At 39.3% G+C, this 6,000-nt stretch overlaps 1 long non-coding RNA gene across 1 annotated transcript; it reads right to left on the bottom strand.

The window, feature by feature from the left end:
- Nucleotides 1-267: 267 nt before the first annotated feature.
- LOC121773421 lies at nt 268-1,406 on the bottom strand. Its single transcript, XR_006044751.1, has 2 exons — nt 1,065-1,406; nt 268-740 (listed from the first exon to the last, which is right to left on the bottom strand). It is a non-coding gene; the product is annotated as an uncharacterized LOC121773421 (long non-coding RNA).
- Nucleotides 1,407-6,000: the final 4,594 nt, after the last annotated feature.

The following is a 6,000-nucleotide window of genomic DNA, read 5'->3' as shown; positions in this document are numbered from 1 at the left end:
CCCATTCAAAGTGAAATACTTTTATATATTTGTCACAAATTTTAGATGGAGTTATTTTATTTGTTAAGCAAGAGACGTGGAAAATAGAAGGAAAAGATATAATACATTCCAATTTTTGCCAACATAGAGTTAACTTTCAAGTATTCCAATATATTTAGGGAAAAGAAGAAAAACAAAAAACAACTAAACAGCCTTAAATACTGATGCAAGCAGAGCAGAGGTTATCATACTAAGATGATGAGAAATATTTAAAACTGAGTACATTTATTTAGAAAAAATAAGTAAGCTGACTATCACAGCTTGCTGATGTTGAAATAATTATTTGATATCATACATACATTGTATGACCAATTGCAAATCCAAAAACCAATCAAGACAATCCGAAGCATTTTAATAGTTCGAGTAACAACACATTTTTGGTAATAAAGTAGTCTTACTCTGTGTCTTGTAGAACTGTCATAATGCCCATATCCATGAAACAAAACGTTAATCGAATTATCTTAGTCTTCCTCCTTTGTGTATTCATCACAGCACCATAGGTTGCTACTTTGATTAAATTACTATTTGACACTCGGATGTAAAGTATAGCAAAGCAAAGCAATATTGTGAATTTTGAATTCTGAGGAGAAGAAAAAAAACAGTAACTCAATTCACTCACCTGAGAATATGTGAGCACACAAGCAATAATATAAGGCTTTTCAATCCTTTTCACATACATTTCAAACTCTTCATCAATAGACCTGCAACAATATTGCGCTGTGCTGAAAATTGGCAACTAATATAATACACTTATTTGAAGAAATAAAAGTTCACCATTCTACTACTTTTCGAGAGCTCTTGAACCACCTAAAATACAGCACAAATATCCGAATGAATATGAAATTTAAGAAATGAAATGAATGATATTCCTATTAAAATGAGATACATCAGCTCTTAATTCATCAGCCAGCCAGTTGTTGGCTTCTTGTCCTTTCCTCAAACACTCAATGTGCGCATTTGCAAACATAAACAAACAAATTGAGATCCAAAACAAAGAAATTCAAAGCTCCAAAATTGAAACTAACCGGTAGTTATTGGATTTGGAAACACAATCATCATCCGCGGCCACATCAATCTGTGCGCCCAGCCAGGCGTGGTGGAGAGGAGACGCGCCGCCGCCGTGGGTCAACCAAAATTTGGGGCGTCTCCAAACATTACCGGGATATGCTCACACAACAAACTCTTGATATTCAATATATATTTATGCTCAATTTATAGTCATCTATCCTCAATTAATGCCTCATATCTACCAATTAATGCCTCAATTTTAATTGGAATGAATTTAACATATTGTTTAACTTTTCGAAATAAATTGAAAAACAAAACTAATGTGAAGTAAATCGTACTTTTGATCTCCTTTTATTTTATAATAATAGAATCAATTTTTTTTGTATGAAGATTAAGAAAAATATATAAAACATCAAAGAAAAAATAAAGTAAATAGAGAATAAAATAATTGAGGACTTTTTTGTTGAAAATAACTCTATTTTAATAAAACATTTCAAAATGATTTAATTATTATAAAATATATTAATAAAATACATTAATAGAATGTAGAACTCATTTGGAAACAAAATATAAATAGAACATTTAATTTATGGAAGAGAGAGTGATAAGTTGTTGTCAGAGCATCCGCAATGGGGCGGACGATAGCACGCCCGATGGCGCGCATCGTCCGCGCTCCATCGTCCGCCCCATTGCGGGTGCTTGCCATAGGCCGCGGACGATCGTCGCGCCCTATACTAAGGGCGCGGAGGATAGCGCGGACGATGCCCATCATCCGCGCCATCGTCCGCTCCATTGCGGCTTGCGCGGACGATGGCAGTGGACGATAGGCAATCGTCCGCGCCATCGTCCGCCCCACTGTGGATTGCGCGGACGATGGTCACGGACGATGGCACGCGTTTTTTATTTTCTATTTAAATCTCGTTTCTCATTCATTTGTGCATACGAACATATCGACTATCTCTTTACATATTCTCTCTCAACATCCAACCAAAATGAATCTCGGCGACGACACCAATAGTTCTAGTTCGTCTGATTCCGGTCGTTCGATTGACGAAGCATTAGATGCAGCCGTTGAAGAGGCCATGGCGGCATGCTATGCGCAAATGCAGCGCGAGAAGGAGGGCTGAGCAAGTCCATAGGCCTATTCGACATAGGACGTATGTCCGACGCGACCACCAGGAAGCTCACATACGTCTGGTTGAAGACTATTTTGCCGATCAACCACGATGGGGCCCGACTGTTTTCCGCCGCCGGTTTAGAATGTCGCGGTACCTTTTTTTCAGCATTGTTCGGACATTGTCTTCACGTGATGAATACTTCACGTTTCGAGAGGACGGCATCTGCAAACCCGGCCTTAGACCATTGCAAAAGTTCACGATTGCTATTCGTCAGTTAGCCTACGGCACCACGGCGGACCTTTTCGACGAGTACCTCCACTGCGGGGAGTCTACAGGCCGCGATTGTCTGAAGCGCTTTTGTAGGGGGATTGTAGAGGCCTATGGCGACACATATTTGCGCAAGCCGACTACCACTGATTGCCAAGGTCTGATGCAGATGCACGAGACAGCGCACGGGTTTCCTGGGATGCTCGGGAGCATCGACTGTATGCACTGGGAGTGGAAGAATTGTCCGACGGCGTGGAGAGGCCAATTCACAAGTGGATACAAGGGCAGCCACCCGACGATGATCCTCGAAGCCGTCGCTGACCATCGGCTCTGGATCTGGCATGCTTACTTCGGCGTAGCCGGGTCGAACAACGACATTAACATCCTCAACTCGTCCACCCTCTTCACCGAGCAATGTAACGGCAACGGCCTGACCATCGAGTTCACTGCCAACAGACGCCAATATCTTATGGGGTACTACTTGGCCGATGGCATCTACCCACGGTGGCCAGTTTTCCTAAAGACGGTCAGCTGCCCAATTGGTGAGAAGAGGGTTTTATTTGAGCAAAAGCAGGAAGCGGCGCGGAAGGATGTCGAGCGGGCATTTGGGGTACTCCAATCACGGTGGGCAATTGTGAAAGGGCCGGCTCGTTTCTGGTACAAGGAAGTCATAGCCGATGTCATATATGCGTGCATAATCATGCACAACATGATAGTCGAGAATGAAGGCGGAAGCATCACCGATTGGAATGAAGACGACCGTGCATCTAGCTCTTTCGGCACGTCGACCGAGACACTCGATAGAGGGTTGCCGTTAGGCTTCGATGAGGTTCTATCTAGACAGACCTCAATGCGCAACCAACAGGATCATGCGCAGCTCATGAGCGACATGATTGAAGAAGTGTGGGCTCGTAACCGCCGTCGCTGAGTTTGCATTTTTTTATAATTCGCATTGTAATGTATTAATTTTTATTAAATGAAATGAAGTTTTTGAAATTCGTATTTTAATGTATTAGTTTTTTTTAAATTCGTATGGATTTTGTAAATATTAAAAAAATGATGATGTGGCGCGCCATAAGCGTGCCTTAGAGCGCCCCACTGCAGGTGAGAAGGTAGGAGGATAAAATTAATGACGTGGCACGTCATAGGGCGCCCCGCTGCTGATGCTCTTAGTATAAAAAAATTAGCTTTGGTGGAAATTTGAAAGGCCAGGGTCACGTGGTTACAATTAGACTTGGCAAATTTTAAGCCAAATATGTATTTTGATTTGCACGTGGAATTAGGGGAGCCGCCTCTGTGAAGGTGGGCCTGTAGGAAGACTTTATCACACCAAACATTTTTTATCATCATTCTTGCCGATTGTATAATTTATTTTTTTTAATTAATCCTATATAATGGTGGAAATTATAAGTAAACTCCTATATTATAGATAGGAGGAAAATACACTTAATGTCAAGAGGGTTTAAACTCGGTACCTCATGCAATAATGTCTAAGTTCATTGCCACTAGGATAAAGGCTCTGGACCGATTGTATAATTTACTTCTCGTCTATAGTGTTTCACAGATGTCAATGTTATGATCATGTTTTATGATAAATATTTCCTCGCTTCCCAAAAATACATCCTCTTTCTTTTTTAGTCCGTCTCACAAAAATATGTACTTTCCAATTTTGAAAAGTATTTTCTTTGGACTCAATCTCCACTAGCAATACTTTATTTACGTTTTCTCTTTATCTCTCTTACTTCACTAATTTTACATTAAAACCTGTGCCGATCCTAAAGTATATATTCTCTGGGAACGGAGAGAGTATACCCAATTTTAACAGAGTGTGGATCTACTCCTCTGGCTATGTTATTTCGTACTATTTCTTATGTCCCATCCAAAATGTTTATCTTTTCATTTTAGTTTATTTTATTTAAAATATCTATGTAGTAGAATATCTAAAAATAAATCTCCATCTTCTCTTTATTTATTAATATATTTAATTATATTTTTTTATCTATTTATTCAACCTAGCAACTCCTACTAAAATCCTGAGCCACTAAAAATGTGAACATATTAAATTGAACAAAGGAAGTAGATCTACTACTATTTTACTTTTAAATTATAAAATAATAAATTTTCTTATTACAAAATAATTGGACGTGTGTGTATATTTAGTAAGAGTGGTTGGATGTTTTGTTTTTTGTCGAAAAAGGAAATGACTCAACTTAGTTGGAATTTTCAAAAAATGAATACGGCTCAACTTAGTTGCGACAGATGGAGTAGTTATCTCCATTCCAATAGAAATATGCAGAATTTCCAAATTCGTCCATCTAATATAAATAGTCCATATCCATTTATAAACTTTTTTTTTCTTCTTTTTTACTTTATCATTTATGAGCCCCACCATCCACTATGTTATTTCAACTACTTTTTATCCTTAACTCTTACTTTACCAATTACGCTTTAAAACTCGTGTCATTCTCAATTACCCTATTTCTATGTGATGGAGAGAGTATAATTTAATACACTTTCCATCTCACAAAAGATGTCACACTTTCCTTTTTAGTGTGTCCTAATAAAGATGTCACATTTTAATTTTTAGAAAAAATTATCTCTCGCAATAGTACAAATATTATATTTTATTTTTCCACATAACAAACAAAACAAAACTTCCTAAAATCACATGCCGTCCCACAAGTGTGACATCTTTTGTGGGACAGAGGGAGTATTATGTCTTACCAGGGTAGTGAAAAAATGCAAAAACTGTAAAAATCATGGATTAAATATGTTTGGTCAATGGATTTTGACCAAATAATAAATGTGACGAGACATTTAATTTTGTGAAATTAAATGATATAGCGTCGATCTACATTTTACGTAGATAAATGTAGTATATTCACTTTCTCTAATCCGATTTCCGGTGAGTTAGAAATAGTGGATTAAAGTTGGGCATAATTAGCTTTTAATTAAAGCTTGGAGCATGAGCTTTATGTGTTTAAATTAAGTGACTTTATGTTACTTAATAATTATAGTGGATCAAGATGGGTGAAAGAGCCCACACTCGCGAGCGCGGGCCGCGGATCCTGATCTTGATCTTGGCAATTGGTCTTTGGGTGGTCTTTGGGCTTGGTGCTTGGCCCAAACTAATCTTTTTAGACCACAGGCGAGTCAGCAATCCAAGTGGCTTGACACATCGTCAAGCGTGGCACAGTCAAAGCCTACACGGCTGCCACGTGAGAAATCCACACGCTCCACACGCGAAAGGCACACTCCTGCCACACGCATATAAATAGGCTAGCCATACCACTGCATTAGTACACACATTCACAAGCATAAGATCTCTCCCTCTCTCTGCATTGTCTTTCTGTCGAAGCTCTGCCCTCTCCTCCATCCCGTTCGCCGGAGCTCTGTTGATTGCGGTGCTGCATCGAAAGAGACGTAGCCATTTTGCCTTTGGGGACGACACGCCAAACCGAGAGCACTACCGGGGCGTATCTCGTCCTGCGGGAAGAGGCCTCCTCGACTCGGCTAACTACTGTTCACGGTTTAGTTGTTTCCAATTTTATATTGTAATTCAGTTTCA

Source organism: Salvia splendens, chromosome 17 (genome assembly GCF_004379255.2).
Source record: "Salvia splendens isolate huo1 chromosome 17, SspV2, whole genome shotgun sequence".
Classification (NCBI taxonomy): domain Eukaryota; kingdom Viridiplantae; phylum Streptophyta; class Magnoliopsida; order Lamiales; family Lamiaceae; genus Salvia; species Salvia splendens.
The sequence above is the reverse complement of the archived record's forward strand: the minus strand, read 5'-3'. Positions and strand labels throughout refer to the sequence as shown.